Source organism: Bufo bufo, chromosome 3 (assembly GCF_905171765.1).
Source record: "Bufo bufo chromosome 3, aBufBuf1.1, whole genome shotgun sequence".
Lineage (NCBI taxonomy): Eukaryota > Metazoa > Chordata > Amphibia > Anura > Bufonidae > Bufo > Bufo bufo.
In genome coordinates this window covers 46941271-46969110 of record NC_053391.1, presented here as the reverse complement: position 1 = coordinate 46969110, position 27840 = coordinate 46941271, and the positions used below count along the sequence as shown (strand labels likewise).

Genomic DNA, 27840 nt, shown 5'->3' with positions numbered 1-27840 from the left:
AGCAGTCATTTTTTGGGGGGGTTCCATACATTTTCAAGAAGAAAATCCCTTTAAATATAAGAGGCACTTAATAAATAACAAAATAAAACCTAAAATGAATAAATGTTTTTCAGATATTTTTCTTCCTGCATACATTCTCCCATCCATGTGTTTTACCTTCTGTTGCTCCTCTGGCCTGGAGCCTTTGCTTTTCCTTCCACCTAGTTGTGTAGATTTATTACCCCCTGCAGCCAGGTCCCCCCCTCTCCTGTCCGCCTTGATTTTTAAGGACTACAGCATTCCTCTTCCTGTTTGGCTCCATCAGCTGTAATTTTCCTTGTCTGTCTATGGAGCTTTTTGATGTTTTTAGACCTTGTAATTATGGTTCTTTCACCACCGCTGTTTGCACCTTGGATAAGTGATGTCAGTTATGGCGCTGTCACCTGACAGATTTACCACCCCTCTTTATGGGTTTAATAGATGTTTTTAGTTATGTGAAGGGTTGTCCTTTGGGAACCCAAGCAGACGTGGAAAGTGCTCTAACTGCATCTAATGTTTCTGGTCTTATATATAGGCGCCGCTTCTAGCAGCAGGGCGGAAAATCCTATAGATTCCTGGAATATTTTTTTATCAGAAATCATATTATTTACTCCACATATGCGTTGAGTCCTATGCAGACATCTGTACATATAGTATGCTGTATGTATGGCGGTGCATTTATAAAAAGTGCAAAAAATTGTGTACATTTTTACTGCCCTATATAAACCCTCTATAATGTAACGCTGGTCTGACCTGATGTAGATTTGTTTTGTAGGTGGTGCTGGTTTTATAAGTTATTTTGCAAAGTATTGCGAGAGATTTAATGTTCCAGAATTGGTTAAGATGGTGCCGAAAAACTGTCGTACGTTATTTGCTCCACATTTCTTAAAGGGGCTGTCCCGGATTTTGATTTTGGTAGACCATCTAATTGGTGGTGGTCCGACACACTCCACACCCCTGCGGATCAGCTCTTCCATAGTTCCGGAACAACACACCTCTGTCCACTACAAGGTGGACGGAGCTGTGCAGTTCAGCACATGTCGGGAGTTCAGAGATGGAGACGGTTCAGGAGCTGAGCCAGACAGCTTTTCCTGTCATCAGATAAATGCAGGCATTTCCTGTCATCAGATGAATTGAATAGTCCATCTGAACATTTATGGGTATGTCAGGTGGGTGTGGGTCCCATCCCTGAGAACCTCTCCACCTTGAATGGAGAGCTAAGCTGCTGTACCCCGGCAAGGCCATTACACAGTAGACTGAGACATCTGCTTCCAGTTCCGTCCACTGTTCTGTTTCCGGGACCGATGACTGCTGCAAACAGCTGATCACTGGGGGTGCTGGGTGTCTGAGACCTCCATCGATCTAATATTGATGACCTATTTAGAGGATAGGTTACCAGTATCTAAAAGAAGGACAAATCCTTTAAAAATTGGTGTTTATGCAGTACTTTACTGTAGTATAGTCAAGGTATAACTGAACCTTCCCCGGCTTTATACTTTATGAACTCCTCTTTTTTTTTTTTTTTTTCTTGCAAAGAATGTGAATTATAGATTTTTGGCCCCAGAGCACATTTTCATTAGCATAACAACCTTGAATGTTTTTCGCAATCAAAACATACAAGTGAAAAAACTTTTGGAGTATTAATTGAACACCTGTGATGTTTGATCATCTGGGGAGGGGTGCTGTGGAAGTAATTTAGGGGAGATTACTAAATGCAGCATGCTCGGAGGCAGCCCGTTCAGGGGGAACATTTCTGCAGGGATGGCCAGAGGCGAGGATCCGAAACGTTCGTTATATTCTCAGTTCTTGAAATGGTTTGAGGACTTTTGAGATGAGATGCTTGTTTGTGCTTTTTTTGAACTGTAAGCCAGAAGATATTTTTCTAACTAGTTGTAAAACTCTTAGAATACTCATTAAACGTAATTGTGTATTCAGCGAGGAGTCTCCCACTCTTCTTGTGGCCTCTTGATGTCTTCTCACAGCCCACAGGAGTTCTCCATTTACACATCGTTTCTTGTGTTGTAGAAGATGCTAGACTCTAAGCTGCTTGAAGGCTTTGTGCCTTTCCTTGGATATGAGGGATAACTGTCCTTGCTCGCACCTGTTTTTATGACATTCAAGTAATGATGCCCTACTGTAGCGCTCCTAGAGAGTGCTCTGTAGACTGTCCTATAGACATGTGCACCATGCTGCCAGCCAAATGTAGATGGTGAAGAATCATGGGACTCTACACTTCGATAAGTAGAGCACAGGGTTGACACAACCATTGACCTTATGAGTTGGAGAGTGTTGATGGCTCCGGGCTCCTTGCTCTCGGCACTTAATAAATCTAGCTATAAACATTAGATAAATATCGGCCAAGCCTGCCGACTGGTCAACCATCTTATGTTTATGGAGGCCTCCTTTCTTTTGATGCCCAGGTGTCAGGGAAGATGAGGGCAATCTGGACTTCGCTTACCTGATACTTTTCTTCTCCCAAGGGAAGTGGCTACCAGAAGGTTCTGAGAGCATCTCTCTCCTCTCCCAGTTCAGGTGAAATTCCATGCTCAGCCGATTGTACACGTGTATAAGGAGGTTGAGGGAGATGGCTGTTGACCAAAATTTTTTTCGCTGAGAGCTATCTTATTTGTATGACTCCTATTGCTCAGTGTAGATGCAGCATTTAAGGGGTATTCCAGGATCTTGATACTGATGGCCTATCCTTGGGATAGACCATGAGTACCTGATCATCGGGGATCCTACACCCCGCATCCCTGCTGATCAGCTGTATCCTTGTAGCGCCGTACATTGCATAATGGACAGAGCTGGTAACTGCAGAGCTGCTCCTGTTGAAGTGAATTGGAGCCATTGTGCAGTTACCAGATCTGTGCAATCAATTGAGCTGTGTAGTTCCGGTGTTGGAGCTAAAAGGACAACATCTGCTCAGAGAGACCCCCGATGATCAGATATAAATCTGCATGCAGAAATCTGGTCGTGTGGCCATACCCGTAGAGGAGCACTACTACCTGCCAGATGATGGAGCATGATTCATTACTCCAGAGAATGCATTTCTACTCCTCCACAATGCAGTAGTGGTGTGCTTTGTCACTCCAGCCTACACTTGGCATTGAGCATTGGAATCTTATAAAAGATTGCTTGTCCACAGAAACTCAGTCCCCTGAGGCTCCAGATGAACCGTTCCTGAACTTAAAACGTTAAGGATGGGACATTTTAACATGCTACACGCGTTGGTAGTCTGTGGTCCTATCTATTGATCTTGTGTGGTCACCACTTTTCAGATCCAGTGATGTTATGTCTATGTATTGCCTATTTTTAGTTGACAAGGACATCCACCAATGACTAGGCTTTTCATATCACATCTAACGATAATATTAAATCTCCCTTTACTTATATAATACCAACCTATTCCGTATCACTGTGCAGAGATTGTTACCGATCACACAAGTCCCTGCCCCTATGGGGCTCACATGTCAGACCCACACAGTGGGGTAATTAACCATTGGTATGTTTTTTGGATAAAGTGTGAGGAGACCGGCCAACCGAGAGGAAACATCGCAAACACTGGGAGAACGTTTCAACTTGCATACTGGCTTGTAATCCATGACCACCTTCAAAGGCGGACTGACCATAGACCCTACAGGGAAATTTCCAAGTGGGCCGATGCCCAGGGGGGCGCTTGAGCCCTTTTCATGGCCGCCAGCCAGGTATATAACCATCTGAGGTTCTCAGCATTGATTAATGCTGGGAGCATCAGGTACTTACGTTCCTGGCCGGCAGCAGCAGGTGCTCCACTGAACTGCATCGCCATCCTCAGGACAGTGATACAGTTGAATACTGCGACGGGGGAGGCAGTATTATGTGCTGCATTGTGGTATCTGGTTCTGCATGGGCTGTATCTTGTGCTGCACTTTGTTATGGCCTCCCCTCCTACTTCTGTTATCCTTGCCTACTTGCGTTGACCTGCTGTTAATTTGAAACTGCCTACAACATGGGGCCACTTTTATTTTTATTTTCTCCAGTTTCCAGTCCGCCTCTGACAACCGTGCCACTCATTGAGCCACTATCTACCCATGGCCTAACATGGTCCGGTCCACGAGATCCGATTTTTAATTTTTGATATCCATTTTTTTGCATGTGAAACAATTGGTGGTGAGATCTTCCTTTTTGATATTTTACAGACTAGTATAACAGCACTTTTTACGAATTTTCTTGTCTGTATGTTCCTTTCACGTATAATCTAATCTTCAGCGTAGAAGTCATCCGAGCTAAATGAAGGTGAGGTGCATTGTCTAACAGTTGGCCATGTAATCCTGTCCTTCAAAGACGCCCCTTCTTCTAGAGCAGCTGCTGAGCGCCGGCCTCACGTTCTCATAGGTCTGTCTCTCCCCTGGGAACCTCTTGTCACGTTGTGCATGGCGCTTGCTCTGACTTGTTAAGAACTTCTTCTTTCCTGTTTCCCGGCACCATTCATTTTTAATGTCGTAATCTTGTAACCTGGATCACAACAGCTGTGAAAGCATTTTTCCATTTTGTCTTGTTCAGGAAAAAAAACATCCTGTGAGTGTCGTCGCCAGCTAGATTTATTATTTAGCCGGAGCATGGCGCGAGATCTAAGGGTACTTTCACACTAGCGTTTTTCTTTTCCGGCGCTGAGTTCCGTCCTAGGGGCTCAAATCCGGAAAAGAACTGATCAGTTTTATCCCCATGCATTCTGAATGGAGAGTCAGTCCTTCAGGATGCGTCAGGATGTCTTCAGTTCAGTCTTTTTGACTGATCAGGCTTTTCAGAAAAACGTAGCATGCTGTATTTTTACCTCCGGCCAAAAAGCCTGAACACTTTGACTGAACGCCGGATCCGGTCTTTTTCCCATTGACTTGCATTAACGCCGGATCTGGCGCCGTGTGTTCAGTCAAAACGGATCCGGCTTTTGCATGTTAAACCCGAAAAATGTGAAAAAAAAGTTAGCCCATAAATGGCGGATCCGTTTTTTTTCCAATGCATTTTTTCATTGTGATCAAAATCCTGATCAGGATTCAAATGTAATCCGTTTTCACACGTTTTTCCGGATCCGGCGGGCAGTTCCGGTGTCGGAATTGAACGCCGGATTAAAACAACGCTAGTGTGAAAGTAGCCTAAAACCTTTTCTTCTTTTTTTGTCATTTTGCGTTGGGGAATATTCTAAATCTGCCTCTAATTTTACTCTTTGTGAAAGGTAACTCTAATATAAGAGGGAAGTGGGTTATATAGAAGTTATGGGCTGTGTGTGTATCGGTGCTTGAAGTTCACCACTCGTGTGCATGGGTTCCCAAAGACTTCTGAGGCCTGTAGCCTAAGGTGGCCCATGCCTGTTGGTTAACTGTCAGCCGAATGTTCGTTTGGGTGGCAGCTACTCTTCTCGGGCCCCTCTCATATGCATGTGCTCTCGGCTCAGGAACGGTGAGGTAGATGCATACATATGTGCAGCTTCTGCATATTGTCAGTAATGTGGCTTATTAGTGGTCACCATTAGGGATGCGCGAACTTCTGTTCTAGAAGTTCACGTTTGGGTTGTGTTATGAATCCTGTGACCACGGACCATAACACAATTCTGCGGTAACCTGAACTTTGCAGCACTTGGGTCCTCGGTTGGAATCCACCATCTGCATGGAGCCTGTATGTTTTCCCCCTAGGTCTGTGAGAATTTCCTCTGGGTACTCGTGTCCTTCTACACTCCCAAAAATATAGACAGGTTAATACAGAATTTAGGTTGTGAGATCTGATTGGGACAAGGACTGACGTGAGTAAGGACTGTCTCTGTACAGCGCAGCAGGTTATTTTGGCGATTATATAAATGACTTAAAGGGAGTCTGTCACCTCCATATGGCCATATACAGTGCTTACATGGCTCCGTAGCACACCTATACGGGATTGTAACGGTACCTTTGTTCTTTTCTTTAGACTTGCACCAGCAGGAAAAACTGAGTTTAATTCATATGCAAATGAGCACTCGCAAGTGCCCAGGGGCGGCGTTCAGTGTGTAGGTGCCCAGGGGCGGCGTTCAGTGTGTAGGTGCCCAGGGGCGGCGTTCAGTGTGTAGGTGCCCAGGCTGCTCTGCCTTCTTTTCACTTTACTCCTCCCCAGCCTCTGCCTTTGCTCGCCCTCCAAGTCTCTTGCCTCATCGATAGGGCAAAGGCAGAGGCTGGGGAGGAGTAAAGTGAAAAGAAGGCAGGGCAGCCTGGGCACCTACACACTGAACGCCGCCCCTGGGCACCTACACACTGAACGCCGCCCCTGGGCACCTACACACTGAACGCCGCCCCTGGGCACCTACACACTGAACGCCACCCCTGGGCACTTGCGAGTGCTCATTTGCATATGAATTAAACTCAGTTTTTCCTGCTTGTGCAAGTCTAAAGAAAAGAACAAAGATACCGTTACAATCCTGTATAGGTGTGCTACAGAGCCATGTAAGCACTGTATATGGCCATATGGAGGTGACAGACTCCCTTTAATAAATAATGGTACCGGATGACCAAAAACCGCTTCATAAAATTGCTGACTATGGCTGCAGTTTCTGTGAACCTTTTTTGCATATGGAGTAATCAGAGTTTTTTTAACGCTACTGAACGGGGCAAACTACCCTGGTAGAAGTGATTTTGCTGATTAAAATGATATCTGTTTTGTGAAAATCGGGTGTGGCGTTCCCAAGAAAAGAGGCTTTTATTCTTTACACAAATAGGGGCTTCCGTGCGCTGTGGGGTCTGTCCACTCAGAGCTCCTCAGTTCCTCGAACGTCCAATGCTAGCCACTTCCTTTAGCACACTGAAGGCCTTGCTTGCCTAAGGATTTTTTATTTTTTTTCCCTTGGGGACTGCACAACTGATTTTTACAAGAATGGTATCGTTTTAATCAGCAGGATCAGTCCTACCAGGCAGTATGCCTGGTTTAATGGGGTTGATCCTGCTGACAGGTGTTATGTACACCTTTGGGGGAAATTTTATTTTTTTATTGCATTGTATTCATTTTGAACTAAAAATCATTATTTCAATTGGTCTTTACTAAAAATATGAAGCCATTTTTTCTGTACAGAGTTGAGATGCTCTAGTAGCACCCTGTGGATTTTCTCTTTTCCATCAGACCAGGAGCTGACAGACTCCTTATTTCTGTTATCTGACATTATAAACACTCATTAAAGCTCTGTTCTTATCCTACTGATAAGAATGTGGCTTAAATAAGTGTATATGACCTCTTAGTAGTTTAGAGATGAGGTTTATTAGATGACCGGCACAAAGTGAAAGTAGGATGCTCACAGCTAGAAAAACAGTTAATCCTTTGACAGAATGGCTCAATATTTTTAATAAAGACCAATTGAAAAAATTTTATTATTTTTTTTTTTTTTAGCCCAAAATGAGTAAGGCTACTTTCACACTTGCGTTCGGAGCGGATCCGTCTGGTGTCTGCACAGACGGATCCGCTCCTATAATGCAAACGATGGTATCCGTTCAGAACGGATCCGTCTGCATTATATTTCAGAAAAAAAATCTAAGTGTGAAAGTTAGTCAGACGGATCCGTCCAGACTTTACATTGAAAGTCAATGGGGGACAGATCCGTTTGAAATTGCACCATATTGTGTTGACTTCAAACGGATCCGTCCTCATTGACTTACATTGTAAGTCTGGTCGGATCAGTTTGGCTCCGCACGGCCAGGCGGACACCCGAACGCTGCAAGCTGCGTTCGGGTGTCCACCTGCTGAGCGGAACGGAGGCCAAGCGGAGCCAGACTGATGCATTCTGAGCGGATCCGCATTCACTCAGAATGCATTGGGGCTGTACGGATGCGTTCGGGGCCGCTTGTGAGAGCCTTTAAACGGAACTCACAAGCGGAATCCCGAACGTAAGTGTGAAAGTAGCCTAAAGTGCAATAATAAACAGCATTTAAAAGGGTTAACCAACCCCTTTAATAACCATCCTCCCCCCAATGCCTGGACACCTCATATAGGTTATGGCTGCCGCTGCATCTCCCTGTTGCTGATCAGAACATCCAGTGATTGGGGAATAGGGGGCGCGACGGGGATGAACATTGGGGCTGCCCCCTGCCCTGGTTGCCAGATTTTTGATCCGTGCGACGGGGAGATGCGGCGGCCGTGCGGGCATCAGGAGCGACACAAGTGACGGGGAGCAGGGTAAGTATAACCTATATCAGGTCCCCAGGCATTGGAAGGGGGGGGGGGGGAGTCACTCTGGGGTTGGATAACTCCTTTAAGTGTTAGACTAATCCTTTAAGAACCATTGGCTTTTTTTGAATAATGTAGTAAATTTATTGATGCAAATCTATTGGTCGTAGATCGTTGACAACAGACATAGACCCATTTGTTAGAGCACTGCTGTAATATGGATTTGTATCTTCTAAATCAGGCAGTATACAGAATGGCATTTTTTTTTCCCCCCTGCATCTGAAATATTAATTTAGTCTCATCTTTTTTTAGATCCTATATGCTGCACTGTGCCTGGAATCCATGGACCTGTGAGTATAAAAACAGACTTTAATAATTTATGTGTATAAATATATGCTTGAAGAGTTTTAAAATATTCAGAATATCGCTAAATATAAAGTAGATGGACTAATGGGACAATGTGATTAATGTGTACCTGCCAAATATGTTATCTATTAATCGGTAGCACAGTGAGCCTTCTCAGTCGCCAAAAAATCCATCTAGTGTAACACATAATGTTACACAGGAAGGGAGGGAGGAGGGGGATGCAGCTTCTTACTCAGTACTTCAGTGAATCAGCAGGAGAAAGGAGGAGTCACAGACAGGGCCATCTGATTGGCTCTCAGAGAACACAGCACAGCTCTGACATCACACTAGAAAGAGACTGCCCACTCAGCATGTAAATTTACATTTCCAGAGTTTGGCAGAGGAAAGGATCGGTTAACTTTCATTCATTGTCTGTCCAGTACCTGACCTGCCTTCCCGTCATACCAAGTCTTTGTAGATAGGAACCCCAAATTTTTGAAATCTAGAGATTGGGTTTGGATTATTTGTATTGACTGGTGCTATGTAACAGTTCTGTGCCGGAATGGAAGCAGCGCTGCGCAGAGAAATAGTAAATAGGGGTCCTGGCTAATTCATTTTAATGACAGGTGAGAGGTCCCAGCAGTCAGTGTACCACCAGTCATTAAAGAGGTTGTCTATTGCTATGATATAGGGTAGGTCATCAACATCAGATCGGTCTGACTCCTGGAGCCCCCGCCGATCAGCTGTTTGAAGAAGTTGCAGCGCTCATGCAAGAGTTGTGTCCTCATCACGTCTTATCAAGGCGACGTAACTACAAATCTGATTTGAAAGCCCCTTTTAAATAGTCTATTATCAGTTTTCACCATGCAGTTTAGCATGGTCTTCACTGCAGACAAAGAGGCTTGCCAATAACCAAGTGCTGACGGGACTTGGTATGGGCTGGAGTAGGACAAACATTCATTTGTGGAACTTTAATTATCAGGAGTAGTGTGAATATGAACTTTTATTCAGTCAGATTCACATCCTGTGAGTGCACTGCACATGGAACCTTACTGTGAAGTGCTCTGCATTGAACTCCTTTACAGCGCCTCCCCTCTGCTCTGAGTGACAGCTACAGCATCCAACCAGGAGACTGCTACAGCTGTCACTCAGAGGGCAGGGGCTGTGAAGGAGCTCGATGCAGAGAACACTTCATAGTGGAGCTCCGCTTCCTGGCTATTTGCAGGCTCAGTATCTGGCAGAATAAAAGTTCATATTCACACCACTACTAATAATAAAAGCTCATCAAAGGTATGTGTGTCCTGCTCTCCCCAGCCCCTACCTAGTATTGTCAGCAGTCTGACTCCCAGCACCCTGCCTGTCAGTTGTTTGAAGAAGCCTCTTCCTAGGTCAGTAACATCACGTTCATTTTTCAAGTGGCCAAGTGAATGGCTCTGAGCTGCAGTACCAGACATGGCCACTATTCAAAGGACGGGGCTGTGCTTGGAAAGCTGTGAGGCCTTTGCCTTTCACCACAGCCTCTTCAAACAGATGGCAGGGGCGGACTGGGAACTTAAAGTGGCCGTGGGGGAAAAAAAAACTTGTCATGTGGCCCCATGTTGTAGGTGTGTCCGAATTGACAGAAGGCGGGGCAATACATTTAGGCGGAGTCAGCATTACCATAGTGCAAAATACCATCCATGCAGAACCATATGCCACAGTGCATCACAATACATTGCTCTGTGGTGGCCACCAATAGCTGCCATTTTCCATCCTCTTTCTCTTCCTCTTCCTCTTGTCTCTGAGAAATATATAAAGCAGAGTACTTAGGAGGCGACATGCGGGCCACAGCAGTTGAATTCATTAGGGTATGTGTGGTTAGTTGCCGAGCTCATTATGTACTTGGCCAGTGGCAGAGAGGAGGACTTGGGTGGCCCCCTGGCCATCGGCCCACCGGCAGATTTCCCTGTAGAGTCTATGGCCAATCCGCCCCTGAGCAGGGGTGCTGAGTATCAGGCCTCTGCTGATCTCATATTGATGACCTTCATGAGCATAGGTCATCCATATCAGAATCTGTAAAAACCCCTTTCAGTTGCAGCATTATATACAATGCATAAAAATAATATTAAAGGGGGTTTCCAAGACTTTAATACTTACGACTTATCCTTACGACTTATACTTAGGTTATCAGTATCTGATCTTTGGGGGTCTGACACCTGGGACCCCCGCTGATCGGTTGTTTGAGCTCCTGTGAGTACTGGGGCCTTCTTTAAGCTTACCAAGCACAGCGCTGTACATTGTATAGTGGTTGTGCTTGGTATCGCAGCTCAGCCCCATTCACTTCAATGGAGCTGATCTGCGCTTAGGCCACGTGACCGATAAACGTGACGTCACTGGCCTAGGGAAAGCTGCGAGAAGCCGTGGCGCTACTGCGAGCAACACTGCCTTCTCAAACAGCTGATCGGCGGGTGTCGAACCCCCATCCGATCTCCTAGGTAATCAGTAGGGGTGAGCGAATCGACTGCGGATGCTTCAGCCGAAGTCGATTCGTATAAAACTTTGTTGTAATACTGTACAGAGCTGGAGCTCCATACAGTATTAGATTGTATTGGCTCCGATGAGCCGAAGTTATTACTTTGAGAAGTCTCGCGAGACTTCGTGTAATAACTTTGTGAATTAATTATTATTAATTATGGAGCTCCCGCTCTGTACAGTATTACAAGAAAGTTTTATGCGAATCGACTTCGGATGAAGCATCTGAAGTCTATTTGCACATCCCTAGTCATTGGTATCAAAGTCTTGGAAAGCCCTTTAAATTATTATAAGAGCCCTGCGAGACATATGGTTCGTGAGCGGCATTGATCGTGTGCACGGGAGCGCACCGCATCATAGGTTACTATGACGCTGTGCGCGTCGGGCCGCCCGTGAGACTCCTGTACTGCACTCATATAGGCTGTATATTCCAGATCTAGGCATTGAATTTGACAATAATAAGTGTTACATTTTATTTTTAAACGGTCAGTAGAAATTAAAGGGATTGTCTCACCGCTAGGACCCACACCTATATCGAGAACAGAGCCCCATAAGGTGGTGGCTGGAGGACTCCGGTCCGGCCACCACCAAGCTGGCTCCCCATAGAAGTGACTGGGAGCATGCCGCGCATGCGCAGCCATCCTCCATTCATTTTCTATGGGGCTGTTGAAAATAGCTGGGTGCTGGCTTGGCTATTTCCGTCGGCCCCATAGAAATAAATGGGAGCAGGGGCCGTGCATGTGCAGTACGCAGCCCTGAAGGGTGAGCGAATGTGAGGTCACGGTTAATAGGCAAAACGAGGGTTGCTCTTCGTACTCAGTTTTTATGTACCCTGAACAGGCGTACAGCAGTGATGGAGAGGTTGGCACATGGATCCTCTGGGGCACTCTCTGTGTATAGGGATCAGGCCAGGTGCTAGGCGAGGTGCCCTAGGTGTTGTAGGTTTAGTGTGCCTGTTGCAAGATCCCTTAAAGTTTGTGACGCCAGTGCCGGTAACGGTGGCACACCGATTTTCTTGTAGTAATAAGTGAGGAACACACGTTGCAGTGGACCAAAACTTCCTTTTACTGAACAGGTTAACTATTTACAGTCTTTGGTCAGTTCCACATGTAAAAGATGGTGACAGGCAGGCTTTACATCAAATGGCAGGCAATGTTCTTTGCAAGATACTCAGAGGGTTAAACACTTACAGATCAGGCTGCACTTTTCCTCAGGATCCTGTCTGTCTTTCTCCAAGGCCCGTATGCCCTATTGCTGGCTTTATCCTTGGTTAGGGAAAACTTGCTCTCGTATATGTCTCCTTTCAGCTCTCTGTTTGGCTGGAATAACCTTGGCTCTGCACTGTACTTCTATAGGAACTTGGTTTCTCAGGAGGCAGGCTCTTCTCCCGGTGGCAAGCTAGAAGCCTGGGCTATCTAGCTGCATGTCAGAAGCTGCTTCTCAGCTCCTCTCTGGCTAAGGTGACTCTTGGCTTCTGAACACTCTACCCCCTCTCTCTGGTCTGGACCTGGCTATTTATACTAGGGGGTTCCCTAGCTCCCTCTACTGTCTAGGAGGAGGAACTACACCCCTAACAGGCCTGGTACACAGGAGATAACATTAATAACATGAACAATTCACATTAAAATGCAATATAAAATACAATAACCATGTTCCACAGGAGGTGGAGAACAACGTGACCCAATTGACCCTTGTGTAGTGCCCACCCTTACATAGTGGGACACTACACATGCGCGGTATGCTCCTATTCACTTCTATGGTGAGCCAGCTTAGTGGTGGCCGGACCGAAGTCCTCCAGCCACCACCTTGCGGGGCTCCGTTCTCGATATAGGTGCGTGTCCCAGCGGTGAGACAATGGGGGCACTTCCTAGTGATATGCCCCCATTGTCCATGATGAGACAACCCCTTTAATCCGAGGAAGTTTTGTAGCATATTAGTAACACCTTGATTTGTTTGGGGTGATGCTTCGTGCAGCTTTTATACACACAGACAGTCATCAAACAAAGCGATGAAATTACACGGTGGAGCTGACATCGTAATTGCAGAGGTTACAGCAAATGTTTAAAGGGAATTATTCTTTTGTAACTTGATATTTAGTGCGGTGAATATTGGGAGATGAGTGTAAAGTATTCATGTTCGAGGCCATCTGTAGCGGGATCGGGCATACAGCAGTCGGGTGTCTTGCCAGCGCCCGTCTCCGTCCGAAGAGATCATGTGGCTTTGTCTTGTGAACACCGTGATTGTGACATCATGTTTACCAGCAGGCAGGGGTGAAGCCCTAGGGGAAGCTGCTGCTTTGGGGCCCAAACTCAGAAGGGGCCCACCCAGGACTAAAAAAGATTTTGTCAGGGCAGTATTATACAGTGACATGACATACAGTGTAAACCTGTAGGAAACAGATGGAGCGGCTTCCGGGCCTGGTCTGAGAGCGCGATCTTGAGTAGCCACAGGAGTGGGGGTTGCGAAGAAATTTATGGGGGGGGGGGGGGGGTGTTGCTGTGGGGCCCATTCATTTTTAGTTATGCCGCTGTGTACATTTGGTGCAGATGATTTAGAGCAGGAGTAATCAACCTTCGGCACTCCAGCTGTTGTGAAACTACTACTCCCATCATGCTCCATTTGCTTCTATGGGAGTTCTGAGACTAGCCAAGCAAGTGTGCACGCTGGGAGTTGTAGTTTCCCCACACCTGGAGTGCCGAAGGTTGCTGATCCCTGATTTTATAGTGTTGTCTAGCATCGCGCCACCTTTGTTTTTGTTTTTTCGTGCTTTTTTTTTTTTTTGTGAAATAACGGATCAGAACAGTGGGAACAAAGGGGCAGATGTGAACCGGACCCTGAGGCCGCCCATAAACATTATAGAGCTGCCGGCCAACTGCTATCACCCCCAACCCCATCATGCCCATGCCTGCTCTCCTGATACTTATTTCCGCCATATCTACTGAAACTCAGGAGGCTCCTTTACACATTAGCAGCTACTTAGCCGGTCTCTCCGAAATTGGCATATTCATCCTTCAAACGTGTAATGCATATGGCAAGCTTTAGCTAGATGGCAGTCGTGAAACAGATGGCGGTTTTCTTCCAGAAGCAGCACCACACTTGTCTACAGGTTGTTTGCGGTATTGCAGTTCAGACCCATTTACTTCCGTGAGCTAAGCTGCAGTACCAGTCACAGCCCATGGACAGGTTTGATGGTGTTTTTTGCAAGAAAGCAGCCATATTTTTCTAATCCTGGAGGCCTTTTTTTTTTTTTTTAATGGTCCTACTATTGAAAGGGTTAAAGTGTTGAGCCAGAAAGCGCCACGACGAGTACTGTACAGCTATCCTTCCCGTTCTGTTACACAGCGATTGTGTTCGGTACATCTGCTGCCCACTCAGTCTTATGTTCCTGTCGCCTTTCACCCAGATGTATAATTTGTCTTCTGGCGTTTAGGATTTTATTATGTTTTTTTTTTTTTTTTTCACCATTATAGAAAACATCAGCGTTACTTTTTATTTATTTTTTATTTTATTTTTTTCTCTTTTGTAATCTTTCCATTGTCAGCCGTGCTTCAGTTTGCGATACATAATATCATACAATTTCCGCACAGTTCAGGGGCCAAGGTATTTTTGTAGTGTGCACCCCCATCCCGCTTACAGCATTGTGCCGGGATGAATCGGGAGCGCAGGGTTGTTGCGGTTATGTAACTCTGACATATGATGCTTCGGTTAAATCTTAGCAGGATGCATGGATTATGTAAATGCCATAGTGTTTTTTCTATAGCGTGCGTTACAACTGTAGAAATCCATAGCCCTTCTGTACTGCATGAATAGGTGGCATTATAATGGAGCAGTTATGCCCGGAATTCACACTTCAGGAATTTTAAAGGTAAAATTCCACTTTTAAAACGGAGTCACGTAGTTTGGAGCCTCTAAGCCACCAGCGTTCTTTGACTCAGCTGGGGTTTAGGGTCCCAAACCTGCACATACCAAACCCATCCGTCCCTATAAAAGAAAGTGAGTGAAGTTCAGACTTGCTGGGAAGAGTCCAGGACTCTTTTTCCATAGACATTGAGCACTGATGAAGCTGAGGGGGGTACACTTGGTTTTCACTGCACATGTACAGTGAAGCCAGGTATAACATCCTTGGCATCATAGATGATGTGTGCATGCTCCCAGTATTTGGGGGTTACTATCTCTCCTTGGGTACAGTGCCTCAGTCAGCATCAGGAGACTTATAGGTCATACATGCTCCTCTGCAATTCTGGTAAGAAAAGGGATGCAATTGAGCTGTTAACAAGACGTAAGGCAGCTATCCTATAACTCAGTGTTCAACCCCTTGAATAGGCCTTGAGACATGACTTGGATATTAAATAAGCCAGCATCTCATCTGCAGACAGCTGTTTCAGGGTGATTGCCCCTCCTCAGTGCAGAGCAGAGACTACTGGCTTAACTGGGTGAGAGGCCCAAGTCAGGATTTGGGTGATACTATGTTTCCTTGGGGAGAGAGCGCCTTAGCTGCTGTCTGCAGATGAGATGCTGGCTTTTTTAATATCCAAGTCATGTCTCAAGGCCTATTTTAAAGGGTTGAACATTGACTTCTAGGATAGATGCCTTACATCTGGTGGCATCAGAGGCAGAGCTTGTTAAGAGCTCATTTGCATCCCTTTCTTCACATGCTTCCAGTATCACTGTAGAAGAGTCCTGGACTCTCTTCCCAGTAAGTTTGCATTTCCTTTGCGCGGACAAATGGATTTGATGTGTGATATGTGTTCACTGTATGAATCTACAGGGTTAAATACATTTTTTTAATCCATTCCCTTACTTGCGCTGTACTGATTAAGTCACATAAATATTTCTTCTCTGTTCACATCCAAAGCTAAATTGAGCATTTTGTTTGGTTTCTCTTACTAGAGAGCAGATGTGGCGGTGTTTTATCTAATAGCCCTGGACAGAACATCCTAGAGACTACTTTGTAGGGTGCATGATGGCTCAGTGGTTAGGATTATTGTCTTGCATCTCTCTGGTGTGGAGATCAAAACCTACCAAGCGCAACATCCCCTGAGTTTATATGTTCACTCCATGTTTGTTTCGTATAGGCCTCTTTCACACGGGCGCCATGTGTGAGGGCCGGACAAGATGCCGGTGTGTTGCGGGAAACTGCGTGATTTTTTTCCGCGTGAGTGCAAAGCATTTTGCACAGGGGTTTGGGATTAGGTTTGGGTTCGGTATTCGGTACATTTTATTATTTTTTCCTTATAACATGGTTATAAGGGAAAATAATAGCATTCTTAATACAGAATGCATAGTAAAATGTCCATTGAGGGGTTAAAAATAATAAACAAATTTAACTCACCCCATCCACTTGGTTGCGTAGCGGATCTCCTCTTCTTCCTACTTTCTTCAGGACCTGGCTAGAGGACATTTGATGACGTCACTGCGCTCATCACATGGTCCATTTGTTATTTTTAACCCCTCAATGGACATTTTACTAAGCATTCTGTATTAAGAATGCAATTATTTTCCCTTATAACCATGTTATAAGGGAAAATAATAAAGATCGGGTCCCCATCCCGATCGTCTCCTAGCAACCGTGCATGAAAATCGCACCGCATCCGCGCTTGCTTGCGGATGCTTGCGATTTTCACGCAGCCCCATTCACTTCTATGGGGCCCGCGTTGCATGAAAAACGCACAATATAGAGCTTGCTGCGATTTTCACGCAACGCACAAGTGATGCGTGAAAATCATCGCTCGTGTGCACAGCCCCATTTAAGTGCATGGGTCCGGATTCAGTGCGGGTGCAATGCGTTCACCTCGCGCATTGCACCCGCGTGGAATTCTCACCCGTGTGAAAGGGGCCTTAGTCCCCATTTCCTACCACACTCCAGAAACATAAAGGAGTGGCGTGGAATGATGTCCTTTACCATGAACTGAAGTTCAGGGACCTGATGGCAGTATTCCGAGGAACAGTGAGTGCAGTACTCTGTTATGAAGGTAAGAGATAAAAGCTAGTGGCATGGGTGTCATCATCAGAGGCTGAATAATTATCTACAGCCGTCCCAGACAGATGAGGAAGTCGTCTTTCGGCCGGTTAATCACTACGACTATTGAGTTTCTGTGTACCGTAAATAATAATGTGATTCAGTGAGCCACCCGAGTGCCTAATTAGTGTGTGATTTCTTTGTCCCTTTCACATTGCTTATGTCAGGGGTAGGTAACCTCCGGCACTCCAGCTGTTGGGAAACTACAACTCCCAGCATGCATACTTGCTCTGCTCTTCTCAGAACTCTCATAGAAATGAGTAGAGCATGCTGGGAATTGTAGTTTCACAACAGCTGGATTGCTGAAGTTTTCTGGCCCCTGGCTTATGTCCTATAAGGCCAATGTAAGGTAATGGGCGTGGGGGTAAGACCGCTCCTTTATTTGCTCTTTACATTGAAATCTAGTGAAAATATTTTCACACCATTAGACGCCTTCATCGCAGATTCTTTAAAAATAACGCGGCATGCTACAATATTTCACCTGGTAAAGTGCTCCTTACTTCTGGTATTTTCGTTGTTGTGCTTCCCTAATGGAAGCTCTGAAACCAAAGTGCATGTGTGAACAGGACCTTAAAGGGATTATCTGAGATGCCGCACGAGCGCGACACTTCCGGGATCACGTGCCGTACATTCATGTGGAAATTGACCTGCTGTGTGGATTTTTAAATTCGCAGCATGTCAATTGTTTCTTCAGATTTTTAGTGTGGATTTCACCGCACTTTGTAGTGCAAAGGGTGAGATCGGGGCAGATCCGCAACAAAATCTACAAGTAAGGGCAAGCGAGTTTTCCATCCGGATGCTAGGCATGTAGTGAATGCGTAGCATCCCGACTGAATCCGGACCCATTCGTTTCAATGGGTCTGTGCGTTCAGGAAAGATCGCAGCATGTTCCATATTGTGTGTTTTTCACGCAGCCCTGGCTCCATAGAAGTGAATGGGGCTTGTGTGAAAAACGGAAGACATGCAGATGCAGATTCTAGTTTTTGAAGTTTTTGTTCACGCACATGAAAAAACGCATGCAATCTGGGTACAATCCAGACAGAAAAAACAGACACTGAACGCATTCGCAGTAAAAACTGATTGTACTTGCGTGCAAAACCATCATTTTTTTTCCCCTGATCAGATCCTGACACAATCCGTATCGCTCATGTGAAAAAGGCCTAAAAGATTAGTGCAAAAAAGCATGAAAATCCGCTCAGAAATTCTGTTTGTAAACCCACGTGCAGGTCACCTAACAAGGTTACTTGGCTAGTCTGAGCTTGCTTTTAACTAGGGCTCATGCACGCAACCGTATGTATTTTGCGGTCCGCAAAAAATATGGATGTTGTCCATGTGCATTCCTTATTTTGTGGAACAGAACAGCTGGCCCCTAATATAACAGTCCTACCCTTGTCTGTAATGTGGACAATAATAGGACATGTTCTATTTTTTTTGCGGAAGTTTTTTTTTTTTTTTTTTGCGGACCCATTGAAATGAATGATTCCGCATACGGTCAGCATAAAAAACGGAACCAACATGAAAAGAAAATGCGTTTGTGTGCATGAACCCTTAGTGTCCTTATGAGACCTGTTAAAGGAAATGATTACGGATGGTCCTAAGTGGTCCTAGGTTGTGTACAGTGATGGCCAGTTCGCAGTGTTCGCCTGCGAACACATGCTGGCTGCCATCTTGACTCACCCGGCCGGCGATGCACAGGTAAGCCCTTACCTGTGCCTGTGCCGCGAGCCGGTCTGAAATCAAATGTGGTCACGGGGAGCAGGCAGTTCCGAGCTCAGCCGCTGGGGGCCTTCACCGGGCTGTTCTCGGAACTGCCTGCTCCTGGTGACTGCATTTGATTTTAGACCGGCTCGCGGCACAGCCACAGGTAAGGGCTTACCTGTGCATCGCCGGCCGGGTGAGTCAAGATGGCAGCCCGCATGTGTTCGCAGGCGATCACTGCGAACTGGCCATCACTGGTTGTGTATATTACACATTTCCTTTAAGAGCAGACATAAGTTAGGGAGACTTTTCGCAATGTTCTCTGGGAAACATGTGAGGCGATGCTTTAACATGTGCTTTTTCTTTACTGGAATTGTACAGCCTTTAAAATCTTCCAGGAACATGTTGTACCTAGTACAAATCATACACATCAGTTCCTCGCCACTCCATTCCAGCTCCTTTCCGAGATCTTCTGGTCCCTGGTGTCATATAGGTCGGGATCAGTGCACCCCCTAGTCTCTGCCCCACCACTGTCCCTACCTACTTGTACAATTCGCCTTAAATGGTGACCTCCAACTGGGCGCTGGTGCATGGGACCTAAATACCAAAAACTAAACAAGAAGATCAACACAGAAACCAGAAAACTAGCTAAGATCAAAACCAGGAGAGGAATGACAAAACCTAGACAAGAGACAACTCAAAACTCCAAGCAGTCAAAACCAAATGATACAACAATAGGCAAAAGTCGGCAAGCCGTGTCAGATCCAAAAGGCAGTCCGAGGTCCGGATTCGAAAAACAGAAGCAAGCGCACAATTGCAGGCGACTGTGGGCAGAAGTTGCCTATCTAAACAGGCCGCTGTGAAAAGTGTCGGAACGCTGACCTCGATTGTCTTCATTATGCCCAGAATGTTTTTGAAATATCTAATCAAGACTTTATAAAAAAAACTGGTGTACAGGAAAACTGGCTTACCCATATCAACCAATCAGATTTCACCTTTCATTTTCCAAAGGAGCTCTTAAAAATGTAAGGTGAAATCTGATTGCTGTGGACAACTAAGGCTGAGTTCACACTTCAGTTATTTGGTCAGTTGTTTCTGTCAGTGAAGGCTCATGCACATTAACGTGTGGCGGACCCCCGTATGTGGCGCAGGACCAATTAAATTAAATGGGGCCCGCCATCTGCATTCAACGGTCCACACCGCAAAAAAGTAGTGCAAACTGCTGATACCTGTATATTGCGGTCCTGTTGTTTGCGGGCTGCAATATGGCCACGGCTGGGCAACGGCCGTGTGCGTGAGCCCTTATTGTCAGCCAAATCCAGGTGCGGGTCACAAACACAGAACAGGTGCAGATCTTTCCATTACACCTGATCTCTGAGGAGGCTAACTAGAGGTTTCTTTTCTCCCTTACAGTGGCTATATAGTGTACTACTATTCGTAATGATAATCTGACTACTAGAGGGATCTGTAGACTCTATGCTTTAATTTTTTTTTTCTTGGCGTGACATCACAGACGTCATCCGTATTTTTTGCGGATCCGTTTTTTTGGCCGACCGCAAAATGCTGAAAAAGACATAAGGTCGTGTACAAGAGGCCTTAGGGTTCATGCACACAACCGTATGTATTTTGTGGTCCGCAAAAAATACGGATGACGTCCATGTGCATTCCGTATTTTGCGGAACGGAACAGCTGGCCCCTGATAGTACAGTACTATCCTTGTCCGTAATGCGGGCAAAAACAGGACAAGTTCTATTTTTTTGCGGAACGGAAATACGGACTTATGGAAACTGAATGCACACGGAGTAACTTCGTTTTTTTGTGTGGACCCATTAAAATCGATGGTTCCGCATACGGTCTGCAAAAAAACAGAATGGACATGGAAATAAAAAATATGTTCGTCTGCATGAGCCCTTGACTGTGATAGATTCAAGTGTTTTTTTTCTTTTATAAGATAAATGCTATTTGCTGAAGTGAGACAACCCCTTTAAGATGTCCTCAATAGAAAGTCGATGAGGCCATCTTCATTTCCGTCTTCATCAGCGGTGGTGGGGGACTTGGTGTTCGCACCCCCACTGGTCAAAACCTCTAATATGTCACTATCACTATAACAAAAAGTAATTGCAATTCAGCAAAATTTTTGATATTACTAACAATTACTCTAGTCCTTTTGCTTCTGTCGAGATGAGAAGAATCAAAAAGGCTTTGCATCCAATTTTCCGCCTAATCATCTGGTCAGTCAAGCTACCACCTAAAGGTGGCCATGCGCATTAGTCTAAAGTTGATGGATAGTTTCAACCAAAACAATTGCTCGTCGGGTGGAATTTAACAACAAATTTTTTTCGCTGACTGATGACAAGACCATCATCTGAGCAGAAGTCGGCTGTGCTTGGAATTTTTGTCCACTAGTCATATGAAATTTGTTTGTTCAAAGAAAGATTGTTTGTGGACCAAAGACATTCCTGGAAAGATCATTCGTCCATTGCCCAGTTTCCTCAAACATGTATGGCCAGTCTGTACAACTGTAAAGGCCAATATGGACTGATGTATGTATGACCATGTCTGCGAAATGTTCCTTCAATAAATGATCATTTGTTCAACTGCCGATCAACCTTCTATCTAACATATTTGGCCACCTCACCTCTTCATTCTTCTGTACCTATGCACTCCCCACCCATATATCTTCTCAGTTGTCACCTAGATTGAGATTTACTACTGCACATACATTTTTAGTGCTACAGTTCTATTAGGATTTTGGCAGGACCAACCACCATCTAATTTGTATGGGGGTTTCCTGTCTCTCCTCCCAATTGCAGATGTCTAGGGGAAACTAGAGTTGGGCATTTTGGATTTGAACATCTGTTCCAGTGTTCTCACTGGAGATAACCTGTGTCTGTTAGCAGCTTAGGCCAGCCGTTTTCCTAGATAGTTGTTGGCCAAGCGCTTGTTCGAAAGCTGTCATTTCCGATCTCCTCATACTCCTGCCTGCTTAGCCGAGTAAGCATTGTGTTCCCAGTAGGAAGAGAAAGCCACCGCCAGTCTTTAGACAGTGGCCTATCTCCCAAGAGCAAAAGAATCAGGCACTTGAAATCCAATTTGCCGGTTCCTTATCATCCCTAATGTCTGACATCAGGGAAAAGTCAGTAGACCACTCTGAAATCAGGGGGTTCAGCTGATGTCTATGGCCAGCTTTATTGTCCCCTCTGTCAAGGACACATGCCCACTTGGCCGAGCGTGTACCCGTATAAGACATTATCATTGTCGGACACACAAGTTGTATGCCTACTTTAGATCTAGAGAACTGAAGCATCATCGTAGCTTCATCCAGATGATATCAGGCCGGAGCAGAGCTCATAAATGTTCTGTTCTGCTGAAGGCTACACTATGTTAACCTTTGAAGACCACAACCAGTTTTAACTAGTTTCTTTTCCGTGATTCCCAATACCTGAGGGGAACCCATAGAAAACCTAATAACCCTGTTTTCTTATCTGGATTTGAACATCTTGATGGCTTGAGCAGATGACCTCTTACTCAAAGGATGAGCAGCGCTCTACTTTCTTGACTTTAAGTGGTTGAGGTAGACCCACTTTCCACTGCTCTTCTATTAAGCTTTTACCTCCCCATGGCAGAAGTTTCCATTCTGAATGTCTACTCGTGTGAAGCATCTCTCCTGGCGGTATGACCCGTGTCAAGTGGCGCACTGCAGTATGGCTCGTCTGAAGTACATAACTAGTTAATTCAGTCTGGTGAAATCCTCAAATAGACCGAGAACTAGCAAACAAATGAAACGGCACATTTTGTTCCGTAGTTATTTTGGTGCATAAAGCGCAGAACAATCTTCCGGTTGCTAGGTGACTGCTGGATGATGCAGCTCTAGAGCGAGGTACGGCAGGGTAAAGCATTATATGTATCAACAGGTGTCGAAAGCCCGGGACGATCTATCAACACCCCGCACGCTTTATTTTACCATGACGATACAAAAGGATCAATCGTCCAGACAAACAACCACATAGCAAGTCGCAAGCCATAAGCATAAAGTGACCTAACGGGCGTTTACACCTCCGCAAAAAGAAACCGCAGAGAATAGAGCAACATTGGCTCCGTTTTTGCCTCTTTTCACACTTCTATCAACATTTCCATTTTTATGCTCCCCTGTAGGTGAAGACACCAGCAGTCCCCGACTAAACGGATGGTCTTATGATGGGTCCGTTGGGTTGCCATCATTGCATTCGTCATTTAGATGCCAAAAATAGCCATACCAAGAGAATTCAACGTTTTTGTCAAAGGCGCTTAAAATGCGATGTAAAAAACACCTTAAATTGTTGTGAATTTCATAATTCACTTTAAAGTAACATCCGGATGCACGACAAAAATGCCAAAGAAAAGACTATGGGGGAGATTTATTAAAACTGATGTAAAGGAAAATTGGCTTAGTTGCCAGTAGCAACCAATAAAATAGATCCTTGGATTTTTCACAGCTCATTTGGAAAATTAAAGGATGAATCTGGTTGCTATGGGTAACTAAGCCAGTTTTCTTTTACACCAGTTTTGATACATCTACCATAATGCATTAAACCATCCTTAAAGGGGATTTCCGGTTTCAATAATAAACGGACAACTACAGGGATCTGCCTGAAATAAAGAACAGTTAAAGGGGTTATCCAATCCCTGTAATGACCCCCAGAATGCCCGGGCCCCTCCTCTAGAGCGTAGTTACCTGTTCTCCGACACCCGCGTCCCCTCCGGATCCCTGCACGGCCCCCGCTGCATCTCCCCATCACATGGATCTAAACTTCCGGTGATGGGGGAACAAGCCAATAGCAGGCCGCGACTGTGACCAGCTTCCCCAGGGTCACTTGCGATGCTAATGAGGCTGGTCACCATTGTAGCCTGCTGTTCGCTACACCCATTCCCCCCGTCGCCAAAGGTTTTGATCCGCACAATGGGGAAATGTAGCGGCGGTCGCGCAGGGATCCGGATGGACACGGGTGCCTGGGAGCAAGTAAGAATGCTCTAGAGGAGGGGCCCGGGCATTCTGGAGGTCATTATAGGTATTGGATAACCCCTTTAAGTACTTGCCTGTCGGATCCTGTGCTGCTGTTGCTGTTCTCCCTACCAGGCTCTAAATATCTGGCTGCAGCAGTGACGTCACATTAACAATACGTGGCTGCTGCAGTCAATCACTGGCCTTGTTGGGTGCACCGCTAAGTCCAGTGGTTGGCTGCAACAGACGTGACATCACTGCTGCAGCCTGGTAAATAGAGCGCAGCTGGGGGAACAGGAGCGGTGATGCGGGATCTGGCAGGTAAGTACTTACCGGTCTTTTACTTCAGGCGGATCCTGGGTTTGTCCCGTTTCCCCCTGAATCCGGATCCCCCCTTTAAAATACTTTGTTTCCCATAGCAAACAACAACAATGCAGCATTTGTTTTTCAGGAGCAGAATATGAAATGGAAGCTGAACTCTGGTTCCTGTGGGCAGTAAAAACATCTCTATTCTAAATTGATCCAGAAATCCCCCCCCCCCCATGGGAAAACCCTGGAACACAAAAAGTGGCCATGTTGCTCATAGCAACCCATAGGTGCTCAGTTTTCATTTTCATTCAACAGTCCTGAGTAAAATGAGTTTTGGTTGCTATGGACAACATGTCTGTGTCTTTTTATGGTCATTGGTTTCTGTTCACATTTGCATTGTGGCTTTCTTTCTCATTGCAAGCCATGACGCGGTGGCGGATCTGTTGTGCAGGCGGTGCGCCTGGGCTTGTGAAGGTGTCGGTCGTTTTGCTGGCAAAAATAGCTCTGCCTGTGGCACTGTTCCTGCCATTGAAAGTGACAAGACCTTATGATGATTGTGTGAACTGAGCCAACAGTTTTTGAGAAAACCCAGAAAAAAAAAACCCATCATGGCTGCCATAGGCCCCTTGCAGACGAGCGTGTCCGGATTAGGTCCGGATGTGTCCCGGTGCATTGCGGCAAACCCGCGCAAGTAGGTACCCAATTGCAGTCAGTTTTGACTGCATTCCGTTGTTCAGTTTTTATCGCGCGGGTGCAATGCGTTTTGCACGCGCATGATAAAAAACTGACTGTGGTACCCAGACCCGAACTTCTTCACAGACGTTCAGGTTTGGGTTCAAGGTTGTGTAGATTGTATTATTTCCCCTTATAACATGTTATAAGGGAAAATAATAGCATTCTGAATACAGAATGCATAATACAATAGGGCTGGAGGGGTTAAAAAAAAAATAAAGAATTTTTTAACTCCCCTTAATCCACTTGTTCGCGCAGCCGGCATCTCTTCTGTCTTCATCTGTGAGGAAAAGGACCTTTGATGACGTCACTACGCTCATCACATGGTCCATCACCATGGTGATGGATCATGTGATGAGCGCAGTGACGTCATCAAAGGTCCTATTCCTCACAGATGAAGACAGAAGAGATGGCGGCTGCGCGAACAAGTGGATTAAGGCGAGTTAAATTTTTTATTTTTTTAACCCCTCGAGCCATATTTCACTTAGCATTCTGTATTCAGAATGCTATTATTTTCCCTTAGAACCATGTTATAAGGGAAAATAATAATGATCGGGTCCCCATCCCGATCGTCACCTAGCAACCGTGCGTGAAAATCGCACCGCATCTGCACTTGCTTGCGGATGCTTGCGATTTTCACGCAACCCCTTTCATTTCTATGGGGCCTGCGTTACGTGAAAAACGCACAAAGAGGAGCATGCTGCGATTTTCACACAACGCACAAGTGACGCGTGAAAATCACCGCTCATGTGCACAGCCCTATAGAAATGAATGGGTCCGGATTCAGTGCGGGTGCAATGCGTTCACCTCACGCATCGCACCCGTGCGGAAATCTCGCCGGTGTGAAAGGGGCCTACAGAATGGCCTGCTAAGCTTTTCTACCTAACTTTGCCCTTTTTTTGGGTTAAAACATCCTTCATTTCCATTTTTTCTGCGTAGTCCAAGGGATCTGTATTTGAGAAGTTTTTTTTTTTCTTTCAAAAAATTAATAAATAAAAATTTGCAAGTAAATTATCCTGTGTTTTTATGGAGAAATTTTCTTTGAGAATTAATATACCATTTATAGGCTCTGTGATTTTACTTTTTAATGTATACAGTGGTTGGTTATCCTATATGTTTTGTCTGTCACTAGGTGGCGCTGTTTTTATTTTTTTAATTTTTTTTTTCCTCTCCATAATTTGGAAGTAATGATGGTGGTGATATTGGTGGCACTGTTGCTTGCATAAAAGCACTGCGCTCTAGGACGCTGCTCTCAGTCCGGTGAAGGAAATAAAATGAATAAAAATTCATTGATGATCGCATATTTCATTCTGAGATTCTCAGGTCCTGAATAGAACTCAGACCTGCAGTTAAGACTGACACAAATAAAACGTGAGAGGCCCAAATAGTGGAGAATGCAAATGCACACAAATGGTGTTGCATGTGCAGTGTATGTGAAAGTGTATACGGTCAGTCACTGACGGAATCTTTCCCCTTTGCTGTATCCTGCTTTTTCTGTACCTTCAGACAGGGGCTTGTCTACACTGTGCAGTTTTCCCCTTCTCTCGTTACCTGTGAGATTACACTCCTTCATTTCTCGCCCAGTTGATCGTACCCTTGATTTCACCTACTGATTAGTGGGGGGGGGGGTCAGGGTCTCACTTGTACGCCTGGTCGATCCCATTATTTTCTAGTTTTGGTTGCGGTACTTCGCACTCCGGCCTCCGGGCAGTATCTTCACCTGATCCAGTGGTTGTCAGGAATTTGGCCTCTTCTGGGGGTGATGATGAGCGCCCCTCCTGGCCAGTAATTCCCAATATCCCACAAAGAAATTAAAATTTTTGGCAGTCTGTTGTGATCAAGCGAGCCCTTCACTGCAGACCTCGGTAAATTCGACTACTTATAAAGGGCTCATGCAGCCTTGTCCTTAGCTTTAGGGTACTCTCACACTAGCTTTCTTGCTAGATCTGGCAGGGTTCAGCGAAAACGCTTCCGTTACTGATAATACAACCGTCTGCATCCTTTTTTTTTCCAGTATTGGGACCCTATGATGGATCTCAATACCGGAAAATAGAAACGCTAGTGTGAAAGTAGCCTAAAACGGGCCCCAAAGCTGAAAAAATTCTCTGGTCCCATGGTACTAGGGAGCAGAGAGAGCGTCTGAAAGCAGGTAGATGTCTCACTGGCTGCTAGTGGTGATGAGACATCTGCCTATGTACCTGGGTCTACATCAGAATTTTTCATAGATTCTGGAATTGGTGAGAAGGTTTCAGCTCTGAAGCCTATAGAGTTGAGAATGCAGCTCTGGTCTATAACACATTCTGTAACCCAGGATCAGTAAGTATAAAAAGGGTGTGTGGAAAGTTACTAAACTTCTAAAAAGGCATTCAGTGGTGAACATTTACTTGAATGGCCTATTTTTGGGATACTTTAAGCAAAATGGTTTCCGAGAGTCCTGAATGTAGAGTTCTCTCTCTCTCTGTCTCTCTCTCTCTCTCTCTCTCTCTCTCTCTCTCTCTCTCTCTGTCTCTCTCTCTCTCTGTCTCTCTCTGTCTCTCTCTCTCTCTGTCTCTCTCTCTCTCTGTCTCTCTCTCTCTCTCTGTCTCTCTCTCTGTCTCTCTCTCTGTCTCTCTCTCTGTCTCTCTCTCTGTCTCTCTCTCTCTCTCCAACAATATGGAGTGAGGAATGTATGGCATACTATGAAGAGGCTGCTGCACTCCCCTGAGTGCTGCGGCCTCTCCAAAGTGCTGGGAATAAGACCGCCACCGATTTATTCTAAGGATAGGTCATCAATACTTTTCCAAGGGGTTTTCCAAGACTTTAATACTGATGACCTGTCCTCAGGATTGGTCATCAGTATCTGATCGGTTAGGGGTCCGACACCTGGGACCTCTGCCAATCAGCTGTTTGAGAAGGCAGCAGCACTCGCAGTAGTGCTGCGGCCTTCTCTCAGCTTTCCCTAGACCAGTGACGTCACGTTCATTGGTCACATGGCCCAGGTGCAGCTCAGCCCCATTGAAGTGAATGGGGCTCATCTGCGATACCAAGGACAACCACTATACGATGTACGGCGCTGAGCTTGGTAATGAGAAAA

The 27840-nt window shown here is 45.4% G+C and overlaps 1 protein-coding gene across 3 annotated transcripts in view; it reads left to right on the top strand.

The window, feature by feature from the left end:
* Positions 1–27840, top strand: part of TIAM1 (TIAM Rac1 associated GEF 1) — a 323389-nt gene that overhangs the window by 116742 nt on the left and 178807 nt on the right. For all 3 annotated transcript variants that reach the window (XM_040423178.1, XM_040423180.1, XM_040423181.1), the window contains one exon: positions 8485–8522. The gene's annotated coding sequence lies outside the window, so the exon portion shown is untranslated. The remainder of the gene's footprint in view (positions 1–8484; positions 8523–27840) is intronic.